The sequence below is a fragment of the Lycorma delicatula genome, chromosome 8 (assembly GCF_047948215.1).
Source record: "Lycorma delicatula isolate Av1 chromosome 8, ASM4794821v1, whole genome shotgun sequence".
Lineage (NCBI taxonomy): Eukaryota > Metazoa > Arthropoda > Insecta > Hemiptera > Fulgoridae > Lycorma > Lycorma delicatula.
In genome coordinates, this window is record NC_134462.1 from 381,538 (window position 1) to 408,191 (window position 26,654).

Here is a 26,654-nt window from a genome sequence, read left to right on the forward strand (position 1 = left end):
AACATTTTAGTTGAAGTATGCAGTATTAAAATAACTGTGATAACTTTAACAAAATGCAAATGCAAAAAATAAAAAGCGATGTCATTGGCACATGCGATACTCATCCCATTTGTCCAGTACATATCCCAAGGAATCAAGTAGGGTATTCTTAAAATGAAATTGCTTTTTATGAAGTAAGCAGAGATGTATATGAAATATTTTTTTATCTCACATCATTAGTTATGGAGGGTCAGTTAAATCGGTGAGTCATTTACAGAAGTTGATTAATGGGAGGCTTCTGTAGTAAAGTAGGAAGTTATGACTATTACTAGGATAATATGAATATTATATTAAACTTGTTTAATTTTATTTTCAGACACAATAAACGACGTAAACTAGTTTTGTCAAAAACATTACATCCCCAAACAATAAGTGTAGTAAAAACAAGAGCTGATTCATTAGGTTTAACTGTTGAGGCCGGAAATATACATGAAGTTGATTTTTCAAATCGTGATATTGCTGGAGCATTATTTCAATATCCTGATACTGAAGGAAATATTGAAGATATAACAAAAGTTATAGAACACGCTCATTCTCATGGTGTAAGTATTTACATTCTTATTTCTAGAATTTAAGTTATTTTTTAAACAATTTAATATAAAAAATTAATGACAGCTTCTCTCAAATTACATGAAAATTATTCTCCAGAAGATCTTTTTAGGAGCTAATCTTTTAGCTCCATTGTCAGTGGAGTTAACGGCAGAATCAGATCATTTTGTCATTATTATAGGTTGTCTATCTGCTTGGAAGTTCTGTTGGTTAGTGTTGAAGGAACCCTGCTATTTCTTAATTGTCGATAGTTCATTTTACTTTTTTCATCACTAGCATTCTTATATTTTCTACGTTCATCCATCACCTGCAATATATCCTCGGACATCAAAGGTGTTCTACCAGTTCTTTTTGTTCCGCCTAAGTTTGCTTTTGCTGATTTTAGTATTTCCTTCTTAGCATTCTTCCATTCTTCTTCTGCATTTTCTACCTTATCTTTTTTACTCAAACCTCTTGCGACATCCTCCTCAAATATGTTGTTTACCTTTTCTTCCTCAAACTTCTCTAAATTCCACAGATTCATCTGACACCTTTTCTTCAGGTTTTTATATCCCAATCTATATTTATTTATCACTAAATTATGGTCCCTATCAATGTCTGCTCCAGGGTAAGTTTTCCAGTTGACGAGATGATTTCTAAAACATTGCTTAACCATGTATAATCTATCTGATACCTTGCAGTATCACCTGGTTTTTTCCATGTATATATTCTTTTATTTTGATTTTTAAACTGTGTGCAATTACTAAATTATACTTCATGCAAAACTTTGTCCCCTCTTTCATTCCTTTTGCCCAGCCCATATTCACCCATAATATCCTTCCTTGCTTTTTCCAGTGCTTGCATTCCAGTCTCCAAGTATTATTAAATTTTCATCCCCTTTTATGTGCTTAATTGCTTCATCAATTTCTTTGTATAAACTCTCTACATCATCATCATCATCATGAGCACTTGTAGGCATATAGATGTTAACAATCGTTGTCAGCCTAGGTTTTTTATTTTATCCTTATTACAATGATTCTGTCACTATGCATTTTGAAGTACTCTACTCTGTTCCTATCTTATTCCTCATTACGAAACCTACTGCTGCCTGCCCTTTATTTGAAGCTGAGTTAATTATTCTAAAATCATCTGCCCAAAAGCAGTTTTCCTCTTCCCAACGAACCTCACTAATTCCTACTACATCTACATTTAATCTATCCGTTTCCCTCTGTAAATTTCCTGATCTACCTACCCTTTTTTAGATTTCTAACATTCCATGCTCTGACTCGTAGAATGTTATTTTTTAATTTTCTGGTGACCCCTTCCTTAGTAGTCCCCAACCAGAGATATGAACGGGGGACTAGTTTATCTCTGGAATATTTTACCAAGCAAGGCACTTTCATCTTTGTTATGAAAATGCAGACTTACATTTTTTTGGAAAAGCAGCTGTAGTTTTCTATTGCTTTCAACTGCGCAGTACTCTGAAGATTGAGTGATGACAATATGGCCGTTTATGTCCTCTTTACCTACGCCCTTAACAACTACTCAAAGAGCTCCTGCCCTCTTTCAGGAATCATTCCTTAGTCTGGCTCTCAACAGATGCCTCTACGATATGGTTGCACCTTTGGTCCAGCTATTCTGTATCGCTGAGCACTCAAGCCCCCTCACAACCGGCAAGGTCTCGTGATTTGTAGAGGGATATAAGTTAAAATAACTTTTACTAAAATTGTTACTGATAATTACCAATTTTCTAATCATTTATCAATAATTACTGTAACAAATATAATGAGTAAACCAGGTTCATATAGATTATACCTGTAGTTCAACCTTTACAGGCCCTAATGTGTTTTATTCTGTAATATTAAAAAAAATTGATTGGGGATAATAAATGTATTTAAACCAAACCCAAAAGACAGAAATATCTGCATTTTGTAAGCTATTTTAATTAAAATGAAAATATTTACAAAGATCAATTTAATGCAAGTGAGTTTATAATGTACATGTTTATGTCACCAAAAGCATTCTGTATAAATTACGTTTTAAAATATACACAACATTAATACTTATAAAAATCAATGTAATACTATATCATGATTTGTGAAGATTTATATGAATTTATATCGATTTGTGATTTAGCATTTTTAAATATAATAATTTTTATTATTTGTTAGTGGACCTCATAGGTCGATGCTTAAAATTATTTTATTAGTTATTTGTATAGATCGATTTTAGGGAGGGATATGCGTAGTACATAATTTACAAATGCTTTATCATACTTTTTACTGAACAGTTATTGTGCAAATAAAACTTTCTGTCATAGTATTCTGAAAAAAAATGTCTAACTAGGGAAAAGTATCACTGAGCAGGCAGCCTAAGGAATTGATGAAAAATGTAATCGGTTATGACCGAGGAAGCAAGGAATGGGATATGTCTGATAAATACAAAAAAGTCTTAGAATTTGTTTCAAAAGTCACAAAAGTGTTAGAAAAGAATAGCGATGTGAAAAAAACAAGGCAACTCATCTTAATTTAGTTAAAACTTAACTTATCAAAAAAAAGGAATTTTTGTAGATTATTTTTAAAAGGAGCTATTAGACAGATGGTTCTCAGGTTTTACATAACTGAAGGATGAATTCCTATACTTTGGTAGTGTTTTTGAAACTTAAGAAGAAAAAATTACTTTCAATTGGAAACGACAACTTAATCAAAATTTTAAGATTTGAAGGATTTAAGTGGCAAAAATGTAAACAGGTTGGTTCTTGTAGAAGAGTATCACATACAGCAGGTGTCTGCAACATGGCGCCTGCAGGTGCCATGGCGCTCTCGATGGGATTTTTATATACCCTCACTATATTACACACCTACTAAGCCCAGTAACTGTATCGGTGTCATGTGTATGTAAGACAATATATTGCACAAGCTCAGTGTCAGAAAATAGCAATTAAGGTCATACACTGACACACTTGCTACTTAGCACGTAGGAATATTCTCGCTTCTGATAAATTTGGTAGTATGTTACCGTTACCGTATTCTGATACTATGTATTTTAAGTGTTATTGATTATATTTTATTATTTACGCTTTATTAGTAACCATATCACGCAAGATAGAAACTCTTTTCACTATCAAATACGTATCATACTGGTTAAACAAATTTTATAAATAACCCATCATGAATAATTGTAAAAGAAAAAGAATTTATTCTCTTAATATTGACTGGGAAGAACAATTTTGTTTTATTGACTTTAAAGGCAAATGTATCTCTTATTGTGTAATAATAGTGTGGCACCTTTTTTTGAAAATTAATGATCAAAAATGTTTAGAAAAGTTACTTCACACATGAAATCAACATAAACACATTGCCCCTGTTGTGTTGTCAAATAACTAAGTAAAAAGTTGTGGCAAGATCAGTAGCCACGCCTCTGTCAAAATCGATGTCAGCACTTGCTCCAAGGTCGGCTGAGAGATGCACGGTGGTCGTAAGAAACTGTTTAAAAACTTGATGTCAAACATATAGGTCTAAAATTAAAAAAACCCTCCCAATCATATAATTCTCAAACCCCAGACATTACCCCTGACAGCACTAAAAAACCAGGACTGTCCTGGACATATGGTAAACCTAATTACAGCAACATTGTTATTTACAGCTGTTCCATGTCAGCTCCAACCAAATTAGTTATAATGATGAAATATTTTGATTAAAAGTACATTTATACTGTTTTTCCTTCATTTTTTTTAGAATTAGCAAGTTAATGGAAACTTGATGAAATCTGAATTTCTGCTTATATGTTTTTCTTTAAAAACAATCGTTATTAGAAATTTAAAAAAACTGCATTTACACTCCTGCAAGAGAATTCACAATTTTTTTTTGAAAATGGTGCTCTGTTATACTATTTGTCACCTATTATAATAACTCCAAAAACTTTAATTTAGTAAAATTCCCATTCTTAATTTTTATGAACTGCAATGTAAACTACTTAATTTTTTTAATTGTAAATGAAATTATTTACATATTATTATTATTATTTTATAGACACTAATGGTTTGTGCAACTGATCTTCTTGCACTATGTCTCATTCGTCCACCAAGTGAATTGGAATTTGACATCGTTGTCGGAAGTTCACAAAGATTTGGGGTACCATTAGGGTATGGTGGTCCACATGCTGGTTTTTTTGCTTCTCGTCAATCATTAGTACGTCTTATGCCTGGAAGAATGATTGATATTACACGGTAATATAGGTTGTTATTCCTTTTATAAAAAATGAATTCAATTGAGATAAAAATAAATTATAAAATTTGTTATGTGCTATTTATTCAGTAACTATAGAGTAATACCAATTACAACTACTCATTGTTTTTGCGATTACAGAAAGAAATTACTTTTTGTAACATCTGATCCACGAACATTCAAATGAAAGACATAAATACTACTATGGCCGGACTAGACCGATTAATGCCTTAACATGTAATGATTATACATAACATATAAACGATTAATGCAATTATCATATAAACAGCTTTTGGAATAAGATTAGAAGAATTAATTGATCATCCAAAAAATCTGTCTCATCCAATGCTTTTTGAAGCTTGCTTGTTAAAAAAATCTTTCTAGCTCCTGGTATCACTGACTATTGCATAGAATAAGTCGATCGTAGGGCTGTTATCTTCCTGCTTCAAAACCTGCAAGTTTTCTTCACATATGTGAGTTGTGATGTAATGAAGAAGGAAGATATGGAGGTAGTCTGTAGGGTAAGCATTTGCCCATGGGTTTATGGTTTTGAAAATAAGATCTTTTAGAAAAAGTTTTAGAGTGTATGTTGTTCAGAATGTATGACATGATGGCAATTAACTTTTGTTATGTACATTGCTTCGGTGACGTTTAGTAAAAATAATCATCAGTAAAATTGAATATTGTTTTAGGACTCCTAATCTATACTACCATATAAAGAGGAAGAGGGTTTTTGCTTGTTTATGATAAACAAAAAAACTACTCGATCAATTGCAACCAAATTTTTACCTACGTTTCTTGGCATAAGTGAGAAGGTTTTGTAGTAGTGGAAATTTGTCAGTTGAAGCACAAAACTTAATGAACTGTGAACTGTGAGTCTGTATCACTGTGTGAGCTAGGTTTGAACTGAATGATCTGACTCAATCACTGTATATTATAAAAATAATAGAATTAAATTTATGGTAAAAAAAATTCTGTTTAACAATAATGTGCTTCCCATGGGGCCTGTGTTTGAAGCTAGAGTGGTGAGGTACACAAGCACTTCATGGGAAGCTATAACAATCATCACCATCAACTGGTAACAAACACGTTGCCCCTGGGGCACTGGGGTGTTCTTAATATAATATCTCTACAAACAATTATCCAATTTTCAAAATTCAAATTAGGTGTTTGTTAGTAGGATAAAGGCCAACGTCTTCATACATCAGGTACACTACTCTAGATATAACAGATGCTTATTTGGAAATATTTATCTGTTTGTTTATTATCGCATCACGCAAGAACCAATCGACCGATTATTTTCAAATTTGCAGAATACATTCGTGTTATCCCAGGAAAGCTATTAAGCCATCGACAGGGACCTTGCTCCCTTGAAGGTTAAGCTAGTAAAAATATTCATTATTTCTTCGCCCCAAGGAGGATGAAGTTGTGAATTAAAAATATTCATTAAGGAAAAGATAGATTAATCCTTTTACTTTATTATTATATTTCTGCCAGCATAGCAAAGAAATAAGTTATGGATTTTTTGTGTCAAAGGTGTGTGCACTTTAGTTACCTTAGTTACTATTATTCTAACCCACCGGGTTGGTCTAGTGGTGAAGGCGTCTTCCCAAATCAGCTGATTTGGAAGTCGAGAGTTTAAGGATTCAAGTCCTAGTAAAGGCAGTTACTTTTATATGGATTGAATACTAGATTGTAGATACCGGTGTTCTTTGGTAGTTGGGTTTCAATTAATCACACATCTTTGGAATGGTCGATCTGAGACTGTACAAGACTACACTTCATTTATAATCATACATACCATCCTCATTCATCCTCTGAAGTAATAATACCTGAATAAGTCCTGGCTAAATAGGAAAAAAAGAAAGAAAAGCTACTATTATTCTATCTTTTGTAATTTAGTTTCATTTTTAGGTTTGTGTAAAACCTTAATACTATAGTTATAATTTATCAATATTATTCTCACAACCATGAGGCTAACGTACAGCATGAGAGTCCAGAGATTGGAGCCCCCTGGTAGATGGGAATGGCGACCAAACAAGTTCTGGAGGTGAAGCAACCACTACTGGTCCCCCTGGAAAATTGGGAATGATGAGTAAAGTGAGCTCTGCAGCCATGGGGTAGGCCCCAGGAGGCCTCGAGGAGCCTCTGAGTTGGTCCCGGGATTTGCCTGAGCTGATCTGAGTGCTGAGTAGGTTCTGGATAGACAGGCCGTCTAGTAGATATATATATATATATATTTACATGACAAATGAATAAAAAATGTTCTCGTTAAGATTAAAAACGTAATTTGTTTATGTTGCATTTGAAAAATATTATCTATATTTTAAAAAAATCTCATTTTTATAAAAATAGTAGAACACTAAGTTATACGTTAGGAAAATATTTTCAAATATATTAATTTTTATTTTAATTATATTTTTATGGATATCATTTTATAGTGATGCTAACGGACATGATGCTTATCGTTTAGCCCTCCAGACTCGTGAACAACATATCAGAAGAGATAAAGCAACAAGTAACATTTGTACAGCACAAGCATTACTTGCAAATATGTCTGCTATGTTTGCTGTTTATCATGGACCTAAAGGATTAAAAGATATTGCCACAAAAGTTCATAATTTTGCATTATTACTTTCACAAGGTATATGTTAATTATTAATTAAGGTATATGTTTTTTATAAGATTTTATTACAAGTTAGGTCTCTTTTTTTGTCAAATTTTAAAAAGCCTTCTAAACTTTTACTACTCTTCAGGTTTACATTTTAAATACAACTATTCTTTGCATTTCTGATTTTAGTATTGTCATATTTTGTTGTTGAATAAAGCACAGTTAAAGTTTATGAAGCGAACTTAGGCGGAACAACTTGGATAGAAAAACTTGGATACAGAGCATATATAACACCTGATGAATGAATGTAAAACGTATAAGAATGCTAGTGATGAAGATGGTAAAAGGAACTATCGACAATTAAGAAATACTATAAACAGGAAGTGCAAATTAGTGAATGAAAAGTGGATTAAAGAAAAGTGTTCAGAAGTGGAAAGACAAATGATCATTGGTAAAATAGGTGGGGGCATACAGGAAAGTTAAGGAGAATTTTGTGATACATAAGTTAAAATCTAACAGTGTGTTAAATAAAGATGGTAAACAGATTTATAATATGAAAGAAAAGGCTGATGAGTGGGTGGAATATATTGAAGAGCTATACGGAGCAAATTTAACTGGTGTTATAGAGGAAGAAGAAGAAGTTGAAGAGGATTAAAAGGGAGATACAGTACTAAGATCTGAATTTAATAGAGCATTAAAGGATTTGATTCGCAGAAAGGTTCCTCGAATAGATGGGATACCTGTAGAATAAATACATTTTAAAATAATAATTTAATTAAGTATGTTAGAAATGATACTGTATGCCTGATTTTGGACATCTCATAAAATTTTTGTTTTCCATAGAAAAATATTAGTAAGAATCCTTTAGGTATTATTGACCTATTGATTTTTATTTGCACTGTTTTTTCAGGTTTAAAAGATTCAGGGAATATTATCTGTCATAAACATTTCTTTGATACACTGCATGTTAAACCATTAATGGATCTGAATGATATTCTTGAAAGAGCTTCATCAAAAAAAATTAATCTTCGATATTTCAATGACGGTTCTGTAAGTAAACTGTAACTCTAATTGTTTTTCATAGTTTATAACACACGGGTCGATGTAGTTTTATGTACTTATCCTACCTAATTCTTTTTGCTTTTGGTCTTAATATTTCAGATAAAACATGTCAACTCTGAATACACAAGCTTTCAGATATGTAGAGATAAACTAAGAACTCAATTAGGTTGATGAAGAATAAATGGCATCCCCTGCATTCAATACAAATATCAACCGATTTCTCTTTCATCTCTTTTTTTAAGTTTCTGTTGACAATTGTTAATAATGTAGGTTTTACAATCTAAAAACTATATGTATGGATCTAAAAGAAAAAACCTTTTAATAATTCCAGCATTTTGTAAAGCGGTTAAAATTCATTGGTTTGACTAAATTATGTTGGATTGGATAATTTGATAAGATATTTGTACTATGCAATTTTGTTTGATTTTTAATTTTTCATGAAATTACCAAAAGATTAATATTACACCTGTAAGTTTGAAACAAACTTCATTGTTTACTCACAAAAATTTTGTGACTAATTTGTCATTGTCATTAATAGTAAGTCATTTTTTTTAGTAAAAGTAATTCACTTTACTTAAAGGAATAACTAATAATTTAATAATTTCCAAATATAATATTTTATAACTTTATATGTACAACATATTTATGTTGTTGGATTATGCTGTTGTTTTATTTATTTATTTTTTATTTTGACTTTATTACCATTTCCATTATATTCTACAATAAGTTTTGTTTATATACCAGCTCAAATATAATACTGAATTTTACTAAAAACAATCAGCAATTAGTAAAAATATGGAAAAAAACTATTACAAATTTTAAAACTACGAGTAATGAAATAAAACATCCAAATAATGATTTTTATAATTTGTTTAATTTAAATTGTTTGAAAATTATTGATGTACAATATATTTGACATTCTAAGAAAAGTTCTATGAGTTTAAGGTACCACCCAAGAAAAAAATTTGTAAACAATATTACTTGTAGGCTGAATTATTAAGAGAGCTAGTCTGAGCATGTGCACTTCTTACTACTACACATCTACACGTTTGTAAATGTTTACAAAAAAATAATACTTACAAATTATTGTAGAATAATGCAGTTCTAAGATGCAAAACCAATCCATTTTAGGTAAATTTCTTAGAAATCTACTTGTTGTAACGAATACCATGATTCAATTTCCAGAAAATGTCATTATTTGTATATATATATATATATATATATATATTTCACTTTCTTGTGGACACGATAACTGCCATAATCTTGTGCCAGTCACTTTCAAATTGACACAAAGTATAATGACACAAAATTTTGGTCGAGTTCCTAAATGGATAAAATCAAACCATGGGGGGGGGAAGCTTTTTCAAAAAAACAAAATATCTCTGTAACTTTCTTATTAAGTAAAATATCAAATTAATTTAAAGTTCCTACTATTCTTTGGATAAGGGCCTAAACCTTATCTAAGTAAAGTTTTTTGATATCACCAACCATTGGCTCAGGGGGTGGGAAGAATGGAGTTTCGAAGACAAAAAAAAAATCATACCTCCCTTAGTAGATACAGTATCAAATCGGTTGAAAGTGGTCTTCAGTCCTCTAAACATTACTTAAAATATTTGTCTGAAACAATGACCAACCCTTATGACAAGGGATGACCAAAATTTTGCTGGAATTGTAAGATGACGAGAGGGGCTTGTCATATGCTAAACATGTGAAACCTTTTTCACGTGCAACCATTGTCATATTGAGTAAATTTGTAGTTTTTCTTAACTTTAAGGTGGAAATCGTTTTTATCTCTTGCTTAGCACCGGTGAAATATACCTCCGCCTTTCAGCATGTCGAAAGGAATTTTTTATAACCGACTCAGCGTAATCTTGAGAGATTTTTGATATGTTTATTTCAGTTGTTAATAGTTATGAAGTACGTATAACTTATTTATTTTTTCCTATCGATATAAATTTGATAGAATACAGAAAAAAATTAGTTTTTATTTAAAAGTGATCTAATCGCATTGCTACAAGCCTTGTAGCAATATGTTTAATCTGCTCAGAAGACCAGTTTTCTCATTATGTAATTAAGATGTAAAAGCTGTAAAAATATACCTTTCAAATAGTGTTGGTGGTTTTCAGTAAGGTTTATAAATGCAGATGGTTAATGGCTAAATGCAGATGGTGGGAATAAGTTAATAATGAGTTAATGAAGAAGTTGATGAATGACGTATCATGAACTGGTTTGAACCGTCAAGAGTATTTACATTATAAATGGTTAAATGTGTTTGTCTCCTACCATAGCAGTTCATAATATTAATAATAATAATCAAATTTTATATCAATTTTGCCATAATATTGATCATCTGAAAATATATTTTTTGATATATTGTTTATATATAACTTTTTAAATAAAAAGTTTATCCTATAAAAGTTTTGTTTTATTTTGAGTTAATATTGCTTAAAATGACTTTTTATCTGTGTTTTTTAGGTTGGTATTTCACTTGATGAAACTGTATCGCATGATGATGTAAGCGATTTGCTTTGGATCTTTGGATGTGAAACATCGTTAGAAGAGGTATAGTATATATTTTTAAACTACATAAACAATATTTGAATTCATTTACTATTATTTTGAAAAAGTGTAAATTTTAATGTAATTTCATAAACATTTTAGTACATTTTATGAATATTTTTTAATGCATTAATCTATAATTCTTATGTTCACACTGAAATTGTTAATGAGTTAACACTTTCAGCCGTACATCTTGCTCTAGTAATATGTTAAAGTAAATATGAATGACAAATTTAGTTCTAAAACTGTGTCAGTGACCATATTTCTTTCTTTCCAGCCAGGAGGGCTGGCTTTACCATTAGTTTGGCTTGTTGTGCAATCCCTTCATAGGAAACAAGAGTCCTTGAATAATTATTCAGGCAAGGTCTTACTGATACCAATCTGTAGATGGTAGCATAGTACATAGATGGAACCAGGGCAGCTGACCGTAATACTTACCTAAGTTCCTAAGTAAGAAGGATAAGGATAACAAAAGGGTAGGGAACAGGCAAGGAACAATCAACCGATTGGTCCTGATTTGGTTAGTTTACTGTCTTCTCAGGAATGATAGTTTCTTTTTTTACTATTATAATAAAAATCTTGCAGTAGGGAGCTGCATATGTTGAGAATTTTAAGTGAAGGGGATTTACACAAAATCAGATAGCAAATACGATTGTCATTTTGTGTACGATGTGTGTGCATATGTTAGTACTGTTTAAGATATAAATAAATATTGTTACAAGAAATGTCAAGCAATTTACCTTTTTGTTTCCTTGCTCTACCTTCAATTAATGCTTTTTCCTTCTGGTATACTCTGATGATCCTCTCTATTCCGTACTCTACCCATTAAATAATAATCTATTCAAAAGCATTCAAAATCGTGTTTTATGAAACATAAATAATGTTCAGACATTGTATAGATAATGTTATGTTTTACTTGTTAAATCTTTGTAGGGTTGTATTTTTAAATAGGTGTTCCAATTTTTTGTTTGTTTTATATAGAAAGAGAGATTGTAAGATTTGTAGATTGTTACCTAACCCAAAATTTAGTTATTTAACACCTATCTAAATAATTTTTTTCATGACTGAACACTAGGAATTGTAATAAATATTTAAAAATTTTTCAGTATTTGGAACCTTCTAAAAAGAATTCATTCCTCACAAAAGCACTATTTCCTCTTCATGCCTGGACCACAAAAAAAATGTAAGATTTTATTTATTTTTATTTGTTAACAGGAAAATAAACTGATTATTGATATAACTTATGTCTGAAAATTTTTCAAATCACCAGAAAAATTATTTACAATTAACCTAATTCTTGTAGGGATTAGAATCTTATAATTTTTAAGAAAACCTTTTTTTAGAAAATTTATTTTATTATTCATTAGTGTTATTTTAGAGAAATAAGGGGACATTCATTATGAAAGTACATTTTTAAAATTTTAATATGCTCTAAAGAAATTAGAATAGGAAATTTTAAAAAACTTGATTTTTTAACATAAAGGTTGAAATATTCAAAATTAATAAAATATGCAAATTACTTTAATTAGGTTTCTTAAAAATGTAGTGAAATCCATAGAAGAAATTGGTTACAAAAAAGTAAAAACTGATTGTTGCAATTTTAAACATTATATAATAAGAACATATAATAAACAAGAACTTACTGATCCCTGTCTTTAACCAAATGTGATACACTCCTATTTTGTGGAGCCACATGATCTGACAAATATGTGCTATTAAGTAAACATCAAAATCCTTTTGTAACATATTTTTTATTTAATTGTAGGAATTGTTTATATTAAATAGCGTGTAAATAAAACTATACAAAGTATTCTAAAAAGTTAAAAATATCTTTGAAAATAATTTATTAGGTGTAACAGAGAAGAATCTTTAAAACACAAAGTCTGGTTATATTAAACATATAACCATAAACAAGAAGTAAGATAAACAGTTTCATTTCTAATTATCAAATAAAATTATAAACTAGGTGAAATTAATAAAAAAAAAATTTAATTACAGTTAAATAAACTACTTTAAAATTCATCTCGTAAATATTACATAATGTTATGAATGATTTGAATAGTATAATACTATCATTAAACAATATAGGCTATAAGAAAAACTAAAGATTTCTTTCTATAAAGGTTCAGTGTAATTAAAGAAACACATCTGTAACTGAGTAGAGCTGCCCTGGAATTACACCAATCATTCATATTAAACAACATTTTTCTAATTTCCATTTGTTTTTTTTTTTTTTACAAAGATATAGTTATTATGCCATACTCTATGTGCTTAGTAAAGGATGTTTTTTTATCTTGTATGTAAAAAGAATTTTCCTTTTTTGTAAAATTTTATTTCTTGATACCTGAAGTTTTTTTCTGAATATCAGATCATTTTGGTAAAATGCCTCGTTCTTTAAGACAAGTCAGATCAAAGATTAGATACATGCTAAATACAATAAACAGTTTCAATTTGAAACCAAACTCTTTGTATACGGTGTATGTGTGTGTGTGTGTGTGTGTGTGTGTGTGTGTGTGTGTGTGTGTGTGTGTGTGTTTTGGTGAAATCTGTTCAAAAAGTATCATACCTATCTTTTTCTTGAAAATTACTTGAATGTGATCAGTAAAGTTTGGTAAAAGTGCAGGACTATGTTCCACGTGTATTTTTTGTAATTGCATAGAGGATGTCATTTGTTATTCAGCAGCTATTGCATGCATGAGTTTTGCAGGGCTTGTTGCATTTTTATTTTGTGCATAATGATGATATACACTAAATATTATTATATCAAGTTCTGCCAAAAGCTTAGTGAAACACAAAGAAAAACGATTAAGACGATTAAGCAGACTTTTGGGAGTGAAGCTACAGGGGTAATAAATATTACAGAATGGAATAATAATTTTCAAAATAGTGACACTTCAGTTGAGAGTGAACAACACACCAATAGGATATTAACAAGCCGAACTCCAAATATCATTAACAATATATGCAATTTGACATGGAAAATCATCTGCTGACTAAGAAATTACAAAGGACATTGGGATTAGTGATGAGTTCACCTGATTTTAAAGGATGAATTGAGCTTGTAGACACAGACCATGAAATTTGTGCCAAAGTTGCTTTACTTGAGCAGAAAAAGATTTGTTTTGATGTTGCATAGTAGTATACCAATGTGATCCTAAATCTCTTAAGACCATGTTGTCGATGAATCTTGGGTATATGGATATAACCCAGAAACGAAAGCTCAGTTGACAGTTATCAGGATTTCCATGCACACTGGTAAACCTGGAATTTGAAAAATCTTTAAGTTCTGGAAATTTCTTGGAATTTGAGCTTATTTGTCATAAAATATTTATTACTGATGTAGAAATTTTGCAAAATTTTACTTATTTTTCCATACTATTATTTTAACCAAGTTCATTTTTTAGTAGAATATATTCTGAAAATAAGGGAGGTTGAAAGATATCTAATTTTATTATTTCTATCATTAGTGTTATTATCTTTGTCAATCAAAAAAAAAAAATTATGACAAATAAAAAAAGTATGAGTTTCATAAAATACCTTGAAATTTTTATCTATGTCTCCACAAACAACAAACAATTTTTCCACATTCACTAAATGTGTTTCACTGACTTTATTAAATTTAAGTTTCACTGACTCTACTAAATTGAAGTTGTAGAAAAAAATTGATGATCAATATCATTGATGCTTTTTTTATGCTTAACAGATGTTGTGTAGGATTTTGAGTGTAATTTTTTAGCTGTTACTGATCTTTTTAATGGGCAGTAGTTTGCTAGATCACATGCTGTCTCGAAAATTTTGCTGTGGGAACCTAAATAAATCACCATCATTTCCAAGGCCAAAGAAAGCAAGACAAGTGAAAATGAAGCTGACTGTTTTTTTTTTTTTTAATTTCTCAGAGTTGTGCAACCCAAGTATGCCCCAGAATTCTAAACTATCAAGAAACAGAACTCTCTAAAGGATCTCCATTACCTTTGTCATGCAGTTTGGTGCAAGAGATTGGATCTATGGAAATTACATAAATGTCAGTTGCATCATAACACACACGCCTATTTGTCACATGTAATCCAGAACTTCAAATACAGAAAGTATTTATTCTGTATAGTCAAATACAGAAATCCTCAGTTCACTAAAACCTAAGACATTTTTTTGAAATCACTACTCACCAGATATGGCTCCTTGTAATTTCTGGTAACTTCAAATGCTTCTGAAAGTGTTCTGATGTCATAGCTGGGAGATATAATGATGAATGTGATAGCACAACTTGTAGAAATATCAAAAGAGATGTACAAAAAATATTTCCAGTATTATGATTAGAGGCTATTTTGTAGGAAACGAAGATTTATAGCCACTTGGTCAATGGTCAGACAGATTTTGAACAAACCTTGTATTTATGTTTTATTTTATAAAGTTTAGTAATAATTATTAATTTTCTGTTGTTTTTAAATTGTTGAAAACAGTGATATATTAAGCAACAGTATTTTGAAGACAGAATTCAAAAGAATGTCACAGTTTATGACTCATCCTATTTTTAATACTTATCATTCTGAAACAAGAATTGTAAGATATATGAAGTCACTAGAAAACAAAGATATTTCTTTAGTTCATTCTATGATTCCACTGGTTTGTATTTTCTGATTTGTTTAAATAGACTTAGAATAGTTAAAAAATTGTTCTATGCAGTTAGGCTCTAGGAAGTGTTTTTTTCATTTTTTCCAGGAATAAAAATATTAACCCACCACCGGCTTGTCTAGTGGTGAACGCGTATTCCCAAATCGGCTGATTTGTAAGTCAAGAGTTCCAGCAAACTCGAGAGCCCTAGTAAAGTCAGTTATTTTTACACGGATTTGAATAATAGATTGTGGATACCAGTGTTCTTTGGTGGTTGGTTTCAATTAACCACTCATCTCAGGAATAGTTGAACTGAGATTGTACAAGACTACACTTCATTTACCCTCATACATATCATCCTCATTCATCCTCTGAAGTATTATCTGAAAGGTAATTACCGGAAGCTAAACAGGAAAAGAAAGGAATAAAAATTTAAAAAAAGTGAACAGAATTAAAATAAAGTTTAGTGCTGTCTCTAACATTATTTTTATTCTCTGTTCAAGATTTTATCTATGTTGGGTCATCTGAAATACTTCTAATTTTTGTCCTGCACTATCTTTCACCTGCTGCTGCACATTTGCAGTGTTCTTTTTTGCAAGTTCTTACATCTTCCACTGCTATCATAAACCAATTGCTCTAACTGTACTTCTCATTGCTTACAGTCTCATTTTTACTCCATCCTTTTTCTCTTTTCTACTATACTTCTCTTAAACTGATTTGGCAACCTCTGCATTACTTTTCTTTTCATTATTCAATATCAATTACTTTTATTATATTTCATTCTAGCCCTGCTAAATGAACCTGTTAGGTTTTCACAATATTTTGTATTTCCTCTAGATTATCATAATTGATTTGGCTGTTATTTTCTGCTTTTCCTAGCATTGTTATTCTACCCGTTCGTATTTGGCAAATATCAAAGTATCGCCATTCTCAAAACTACTTTTAGCAATCACTTAATGCCAAAAGTAGTTTTTAGAATGGAGGTACTCCATAACGCATCGACTACAAATGTTAGAGTGACAGTGCTAGAAAGGGCAAAAAACAATATTCAAATTGACCTGTCAGGTTCATTCTACCTTGTATTTTCTCCGCATAAAAGGACTAATTCTAGCTGAGATTTGTCACCAATAAATTAGTGATTACAGTACGGTAAAGATATTACGAGTAGACAAAGCATGGAAGATCAGTTCATTTAAAGAAAGAACAATGGATGTTAATGATGAACAAAATTCACTGATGAGCTAATAAAGACAATTTCAGTGATAGACATTCAGTAATTAATCGGTATACTTCTTGAGCAGGGCTTGGTAGAATTAAGAACTGTTCTTTATTAGATCTCGACTAAAATTGTAGGCTATTAGAAATATTATGTAGAGTGTACCCAAAAATTTTGCTGACATTTATCTACAAGTTTTTTGTTTTTGTTTTTTTTTTGCTACGGAAAACAAAGAAAGCTTTCTAAACTTTACAGTAATAGCAGATGAAACAAAGACTATTTTACCTATAAATAAACTATTTAAACATCTTGGCAATTTGACACTTCCTGGCAATTTTTAAACAAATATATTAGGGAATTTGATAAATGTTACAGCTTACAATGAACTAAATAATTTTGATGTATGATTAAAAACATGTAGTAAGGAATTTTGGTTTAAGGTTAGCCTCCAATTCCATACTCTTATTTACTATACAAAGTTGTTGGAGACCATCAAGTGAGAAATTTTAGACAATTCCTCTAATAGATGTAATCTTATACAAATAACTGTATGTATATACGTGACATAATCTTAGTGGCAAGGTGCAAAAATGAGATATCCAGTCTAAAAAATACTAGGAAGATTAACAGTATATTATGAAAAACAAATCACTTAGATTCAAATCCTGGGAACACCTCATTTTGACCTACATTTTTGTAACAGAGAACACGTCTTAATATAAGTAGATAAATGACATTCAAACACCAAAGTATACGGGTGTTATGATGGACTTGACCCTATTTGTTATGCATCATTGTCTAAGTTCAAGGTAAATTAGTGGAAAAAATTGAATTATTTGTTAAATTAACAGAGGGGAAGTATAATCAGAAGTCCTTTGCTTGATGACCTTAGTGCTTTGTTTTGCAGCAGGTGGTTATCCAACACCCAAACAGCAAGTGTCTGCATATATCATGCATTTGTTTGGTACTGAATAAATACATTTGAATAGTTAGTAGGTGCTTGAGATTGATACAAATTCAGAAAAAATTATTTTTTGGTCAGGGTAGCACTTCTATACTTCAATTACCAATTACAGAATTACTAGCAAAGAATAAGATGAGAGATTTAAGACTTGCATTCTACAATCATTTCATTTCTACCTCTCCTTGTTGGCCTAAGAGTGATTTTTTTCTTTGAATGAATATCATTCATCGGATCAATGAGGCTCATGGTTCTGAAAGGCTTATCGTATTGAGGCTCTCATGTTGTTATATGGAGAAACTGTTCTGTAGGGTTTGAACTGATGGTTGTAGGGTTATGAATGGATAATGGATGGTACCTTTTATAAAACTCTTCTTTTTTACCTATTACTATTCCTCGGGCAGTAGTGGGCTCCAAGAGAAAATCAGAGTGAATTCCTCCCTGTATTTCTTCTGCCATCTTTGTGTGGATAATTCTGACCGACATCTTTGACATCAAAGCTGTTGGTCTGTAGCATAGTTATCATGATGCCAAGTTCTCTCGCGCATGCTTTACTGTGCTGCAAGAACTGGACACTTGAAAACCATGTGTTCTGCGATATCCTCTCTTCTGCAATAATTACACTTGGCTGAGGGATTCAATGCTTGTGTAAACAAGTATGCTTTAAAGTAACTGACCGATCAGGAACTGAGTTAAATAGAACCCTCAGTTTTCCATGATATATGGTCCAGCCATCTCCGTAGATCCAGTATTAGTCTCTATGTCTATCTTTTTTTCTTTTTTATTTGCTTCCAGGACTGTCGTTAGATATTGATGTCCAGCTATCTTTTTTGTCAACTTATCCTATACCATAAACAATGTCTGGACAGCATTAATTAACTAAGAGCAGACAATTCTGAATGCAGAAACAATATGGTAGAGTGTGATTAAATCTTAAAAGGATGCTGAAGAAGATTACTGTACTACCTGAATGAACAAATGAAAGACTTCTTTGACTGAAGCATAGGTCTGATAGAATAATTTCAAATCCTGACAGCAATTTTCCATGCTCTCAGTTTACATATGCTCTGCTTGAATAGTTCCATGTCACATTATTCAGAGATAAGAAATGGTTTTCAGTATGGATGGGATGGAAAAGTAATTTTGTTGAGTGTATATTTGAACTTGATTTAATAAAATTGTTAAATAGTAGTAATATGCTACTCTCCTCCTAGGAAAAGTCTTTGATCTCCAGAGGGATTATGGGTGGAATGGGCATCTGTTGTACTTTCCTAAGCTTGTGGGTACCAATTTTTTAGTGTTTTATTTTCTTTTTATCTCTTCCTGGGTAAATTCCTATTTATTATCACTCCTTTTTATCATTGATCTTTCCATGTTCTGTGAGTTTAGGACAGGTCCACTTAAGTCTAATATAAAAAAGGTACAGTTCTAAAATTACTCCCCTTCATGTGATTCATGGATTTAACAAAGATGTCGACTTGTGTTTTAAATGCATGATTTATGTTAATAAAAGCATTTTTTAATCTTTTATACAGGGTTCATGCACAATGAAACTGAATAGTACTACTGAAATGATGCCTTGCAGTTTTAAGGAATTTACTGATTTACATCCATTTGTACCAAAAGAACAAGCTCAAGGTTATCAGCTTATGTTTACTGAATTAGAAAAGGATCTTTGTGAAATAACTGGCTATGATAAAATATCCTTTCAACCTAACAGGTAAAATTTCTGTGTATAAATTAAGATTAAGACCAGTTTTCTCAGATTAGAATGCCTTGAATGTTCAATATGCAAATCATTGTTTTTAGTCTTATATTTTAATTTCAAATTAATTAATTTGTTAATTAATTCATATGTATTTTTCCTCTATACTTACTCTTATGTATTCATATAGATTATTACATTAAAAAATTAATAAATTTAATAATTTAATCTAATAGACCTAATAAATAAAATCTATTTTACTAAAATAAAGCAAATCTAAAAACATAATTACTGAAGTGTTTAAAACTAAAAAAAATCTGACAACACAGGTTTCTGATACACGACTTACACAGTAAAATTTAAAATATTTATTATTTTATTTAAATATAATATTTTTTTTATTTATTTAATTCAATGATTCTAACTAAAGTGCGCACGCAAAACGTATTTAATTTGCGCGGGTGTGGCGATACTAGCGGCGACGGTCGACACTAACTAAACTAATGTTATTTCACAACTAACATAGAGCAAATTTTGCTTGTACTGTCGGCAGACTGGTGTAGCCAAAAGGCTTAACACACCGGTTGTACGAACAGATGAAGTTCGGTGCTGATTTTAAATAATTAAAGTCATAAGTTGATGTTATTGTCAAATTCCATATTATATTTGAAAATACTTATGTATGAATAAATTAAATGTTTAATATACTTGAAATATTAAATGAATTATTTATATATTATTAAATGTTTATTGTAATTGAATTATGAACTGGAACTGCTATTTAATGCAATTATACAAGAATAATGCGATTGCCATTTGTAGGCGCCTGGAACTGAACAAGAGTGATGACTGAAGAATGAATAATGACCACAAGAATGACGATGGACTTGCTTAAATAATGTTGCTGGATCCGCTGCTTTGTCAGGAGTCGAGTGCATTCGAAAGGAGCCGAGTGATGTATAAGGAACTACTGAATTGTCAGCAGCCAAGTGCGTATGAAAGAAGCCGAGTGCTCTGTAAATATTCGAATGAATCTGACCGAAGCCGAAGATATTTAAATTTAAAAATCCTATTAAATACATTAAAGCTCGTACATTTAAACGATAATAACAAAATATGAATTTGTAAAGAATATTTAAAAATTAAAGTAACCTAAGTCTGAATACAAGGTACCGAGTCAACCGGGCGATCAAGTTCCGAGACCCGGCCAGATGAAGTTACTTTTTTACACTTAAATATTATTCATTTATTTAATTCTACCACTCACCACTTATTTTTAATTGTTAACAAATGTGTTAGAAAAATATGACCTTAATTAGGTGAAGTCTCGAGGTACTGAGGATGATCTTGTTCTGCAGCATCACCTCTTGACCGTTTAAGTTGAAATTTTGACCAAGTTTTGGTCAAAATCAGTCCAGTAGTACTGGAGATATAATGGTGATTTAGAGGCCAACACCAAACACACAAAAATTAACGTCTGAAAAATTCCTATCTGGTTTTTAGGTTCCTTAGGTATCAAAATGTTAAGATCCAGTGAAAACTGCATATGCCCAAATTGGACTGATTACAGTACTTTACTTTCTAGAACTACAGCTCTGCTATAGCACTTTCTAGACAGGAAAGTAAAAGATAAAGGACTAAATGTTTTTTAGGGAAATTTTTTAATCCTAATTTATTTTAATATAATTTTGGAATATTTAGCAGTTATTTTTATTTAAAAAATAATTGACTATTATTTATAATAATTGAATATTATTATGTATGTGTTGTTCATTTTCATTTAAGAAAACAATCACTAAACCATATTCAGGGTTGAATCTGATTATTTCCTTGCAAATTAAACCAGATGCAATGAAGAAATACTCTGAATAAAAGGAGCAGTATTGCTCTTTTGATAGTAGGATAAAATATTCAGAAATAACATTTTTAAGCAAGGATTCCAATGTTCAAAGATGTTTTGAGAGTTTTAGAAGCATACAATATGCTTTTCTGTTGGATGTAGTGTTCAGTGCTTAGGACAGTGCTGTAATGTAGAAGTTTTATGTTGTAGTGTTATATTTGAGTTGTCAAATCTCAAATTCTTTTTAGTATTACTTGTAGGATAAATATGTTACAGTTTATTGGAAAAAAGGAATATTAAGAAATAATTTTAACTGTTATTTTATTAGTTTTATAAAATTTGACAACTTTGTGAATTGAATGCTTCAGTATTTGTGTAACTCTTTTTTTTTCAAAGTATTACTTTTAATTCTATTGGTCTCCAATTACCTTTGAATATTTTTCATCAAAATTAATTTATTTCCTTTTCAAATTAAATATTGTACTCATATGGTAGATGAGAACTTCATTACAATCCTGCACTTTACAACATGATATTGTCTTTGACAAATGAGACTTGACATATATCTCTTATTACTTTCCTTTGTCAAATATCTTGTATCGTCATTGACAATACACAAACTGTATTTTTAATTAAAGTTTTTGAAATAATCTGAATAATTCTATTCTAATAGTAGGTTCAGGTAAAATTTTGGATGAAAGAGCAGAAAACTGAATTTTTTAATTTTTAAGAAAAGTTTTATTAACATTTTTTGTTGTTTGTAAAATCAATAATCTTTGAAATATTTGCAAAAAGATCTCATTTTACCTCCGTTTACTGCTCACTCTTTCAACTTCTTTGAACTACATATTGATCAGGAGTCTGCAGAGAATCTTAATAACCTCTAAATTCTTAATAAATATTAAAACTATACTTTTAAAAGAGAAAAGTCAATTTCTCCTAATTATTTCCGTACAATCTCTTTTTGGTCTATTTTTAATGTACTATAATGAATTAGGCAATGTTTAAAATTTCCCTTGTGTCACAAACAGAGAAAGAAAGCCTTATTTAATTTTTACCACACCTATGATGTTGTTTTTAATTTTAAAGGTCAAATGAATTATTTTAGTTTTCAAAGTATATTTAGATATATTTTGTTTTATAATTTTTGTTTACAGTGGTGCCCAGGGTGAATATGCTGGCCTTAGAGCTATTCAGACATATCATGCATCACTTGGTGAAACTCAGCGTGATGTCTGTTTAATACCAGTTTCAGCTCACGGTACAAATCCTGCGTCTGCACAAATGGCTGGCATGACTGTTGAACCCATATCTGTTTCCAAAGATGGCAGTATTGAAATAGAACAATTAAAAGAAAAGGTTATATTTTTATTTATGTTATATCATTGTTACTTTAAATCATTGCCAGGTCCCTCATTCCTAATCTATTATTTTCAGAAGATTAATTTTTAATGGTGATCAATTTCATAACTGAAATAATTTTAAATTTATTTTATAAACGTTAGCCCCCTATGAACATAAAAACAGTTCTTGTGTGTGTGTGTGTGTGTGTTGGCTAGGAGAGAAGAATACTCATCCCCTTCTATGTTATTCCTGAAATCTTCTCTCCTTTTGTCTGTTCTTTTGAGAAACTGTTTTTTGTCTGTGGTACTTCTATTACAAAATGAGACGTCCTGGTTTCCCTCTGGATAACAGATTTATTAAGTAGAAAAAACCTGCAGCTAAAATTCTAAAAAAAAATATTTGTGTGGAAATTGTTTCAATTTTTAATCTTTTAATTCCTTGTCCCCAAAAAATGGTTACTTAAACATATACACAGCATGTAAATAACAAAAATACCTCCTGCAACATAGGGAAGAAATCCTCATTTAAAATTTAAAAGAGTACAGGTTTACTTTTTATCCTATTTAGAACAGTACATCTTGAGTGAGTAAATGGTAGAAATTCTATTTTTTTTTTTGTTGAGATGAATAGCCTGTGTTGGTAAATATTTTAAATGAAGAAATAGAAGATATTGTGAAACAGAGGATTTCAACCATGTACATTGTTAAGAATGCAAATACATTAACGAAGCCTTCAATATTCATTAGCTTATATGTCAAATAATGAATATTATTGAATTTGTTAATACAAGTAATGCCATTCATGTGGCACTTGTATAAATAATATAACTGACAAAAATTGAGGTAATGGGCATAAATCAAAATAAATTAAGCCATTACAGCAAAAGCCTTATTTCTTTTAGTTTTATGTGGAATGTAAAGATAATATCGAATAAAATACACCTTAGAAAAATTATTAGTAGACATAACTTTAATTATACTTACAGTATGTAGATAGCACTCACTTCAATGAATTATTCATTCACCTACCTATGAAAATTGTGGTACAATATTGATTTGAATAAACGAGATACCGAAATAAAATTTAGTCTCTTTTTTGAAGATTTTACTTGCTAATTATGGCTATGTTGTTACATAATGCGATTTAGTCAGCTTCTCAAAATTCTACTATATGAAAGTGTCATTAAAATGACATGCTCACTATTTATGATTTGCTCATTCCCCAGTTCTAGAGTTACCTGGATAAATTTATGCTTAGAATGATCCTTAAATCAATAATACCATTGACAAAAGGATCATTTAGCTTGGCCCATTGTTTCTTGAATTTTAAGCAAACATCATATAAAAAAATTTTAACACTTACTGTTGTTTGCTGCTTTGGTCTGCTGTACTGTTTCATATTATGCATAAATTGTAGATATATTGTCTCATTTGTAAGCTAATTTGTCATATAATTTCTTTTTAGAATGTAGTGTAATGATGATAAATGTGTCGTAAATGAGTTCATTAGTTTCATCATTAATTAGTACACTAATAAAATGGTTTTTTTACAAGCCCGCCGAACTGTGAATGTGTCCAAACACAAGACATATTTTCTAGCAATGTAATCTCTTTGGAGATTTCACTGTACTTAAAAAATCTTAAAGAAAGCACTCTTTTTTTAATTACGTTTGATTCACTCATCACAGTTTGATGAATATTATCACATTTTTGGATTGCTTCTCTTTTAATGCAATTTATAAATGTGGAGATAACATTTTTAAAATAACATCACTGGGTGATTTGGATGATGAAATGATGTATTTCATAACTCTTTTCTTTTTAAAAAATCTCAGCTAATTTAAGAATGGATATTTTCTTGCAACAGAAACACCTATTTCATGAAATTCAGAACTAAGGTAATGAATTTAAGGAATCAATTTCTTTTCATCTGTTTATAAAATCTAGAAGCAGCAGAATTTAGGATGCCCAAGGAACACCGCTATCACTTTCAGGTCTCCACAAATGTTTCTAATACTGAATCATTACCGACACAAGTTTCATATTTTCTTATGACTTCTTCATATGAGCTAAAGAAATTGAGAGGATATTATTTCGAACATGAAGAAGGACTGTTTTCAAACTAGGCTTTGAGGAGTCTGTAAAAAGACGTCATTGATCAGAATGGCGCATATGTTCAAAAGCTTCAAGTAAAAATTCCACATCATTACAGTAAACTTTCTTGACAGCCTTTATATATAAAAGAATAATTCTTTATATTAAAGAAAATACTTGAATTTTTTTTTTATTCTACTTCAATATTTTGTCTAGGTGATGACAAACAATATAATCTAACGTAGTATTTATATAATTTAAATGGAAGGTATTTTAAATATTTATTTGTTACAGTTATGCAAAGATTAATATGAGTATTGTATGTATACACAAATATGAATGTGTAAATATATTTCCTTAACAACATTTTTTGATAAAACTAATTGATTTTCTAGAACTCTATTAACAATAATATTTTTTTAATTTTGAATAATCTAATTATTTTACAATTTTTCTTTTCATTTACAGCTGGAAAAATTTAACAAACGAGTTTCCTGTATTATGATCACATATCCATCTACATTTGGTGTGTTTGTAGATAATGTAGCTGAAATTTGTGAAATGGTTCATAATTTCGGAGGACAGGTTAGGTTTTATATATATCATTTAATTAAAAGACTTACCGTTTACAAACTTTATCGAGTTGAGAATTAGATGTATAGAAAATTAAAGATATGTATAAAGGACATTAATTGTGAACACATAAAACAAATACATCTATTTATGCATAGTAATGAAGTTTTTATTAAATGGATAACTGGTTTTTGTCGGTCAGCATGAAGAAACAATATTTTTGTTTTTATGTGTTTTAAACAGATTAAAAATGCTTATTTTTTAAAAAACATATTGATTTTTCTCCAAATGATTTTTTTTTTAGGGCTATTATGTGAAACTTATTGCCATTTAATGCTGCAGATGGTACTACAATTAACAAATCCATATTGAAGCGGTTAGGACACAATTCTTAGAAGGCTGAGCTTTACTCAATAATACTATAACCATTGGGCTAAATTTTGGCTATCAGATAGGAAACAGAGTCATAGTTCCAGTACATCTACATAGTTGGTCCAAAGGTTATAGCATCTTAACTAGGAGCTCAGACCTTCACCTAATGGACCATTAATGAAAAGGATAAAGAAAAGGATGGTTTAAGGAAACCCACTTACATATAATAAAATAATAATTTGCAAATATACTGGTAGTTCAGTTTACCATAAATAATTCTGTTTATAGTACAGTCATATTCTAGGTGTAGATCTTATATTTAACGGTACAGTTGTTTTGCTGAGCAGTACTATGAAACAATAATGTTTGTTATTCTCTGCCAGATGGCCAAGATTATCAGCAGTTTTATTTTAATTTTTCTTTCTTTCACACCTTTTATTCACCCCATTGTTAACTGAAATTATGAAAGTAGTTATATACACAGTCATGTTAAAATAGATAATTCAGTTTAAAAATTAATCTAAACATTTTACAAAGTAAATTTATTAAGAAGTACTAAAATAGTAGTTTTTGTAATGGCACATTGAAATTGTTTACCAGAAAAAAATGTTAACACTTAAACAGTAGATAAATAAAAACTTTGTTCTTAAATATGCTTAAACAATAATTTGTTGCATAACCTCTTAATGAAATTTGAAATCACTTTACCTGGAAAAATAGCCAAAAAATTGGTACATTTTATGTTTAATTTGTACAAGTTTTATTCAAATAATTGAAACTCTCAATAATAATACAAAAAAGAACAAGGTTTAATATAATATAAAACTTAATTTATTCCACTGAGTGGTTTTTAAGATATATTTCTTTATAAACAACCTTTTTCTTTTGCAATAATATATTAGGAAAGTATTTTCACA

At 30.1% G+C, this 26,654-nt stretch overlaps 1 pseudogene; it reads left to right on the top strand.

Moving 5' to 3' along the window:
- Positions 1-221: 221 nt before the first annotated feature.
- The window catches only part of LOC142329106 (glycine dehydrogenase (decarboxylating), mitochondrial-like), a 36,916-nt pseudogene continuing 10,483 nt past the window's right edge, over positions 222-26,654 (top strand).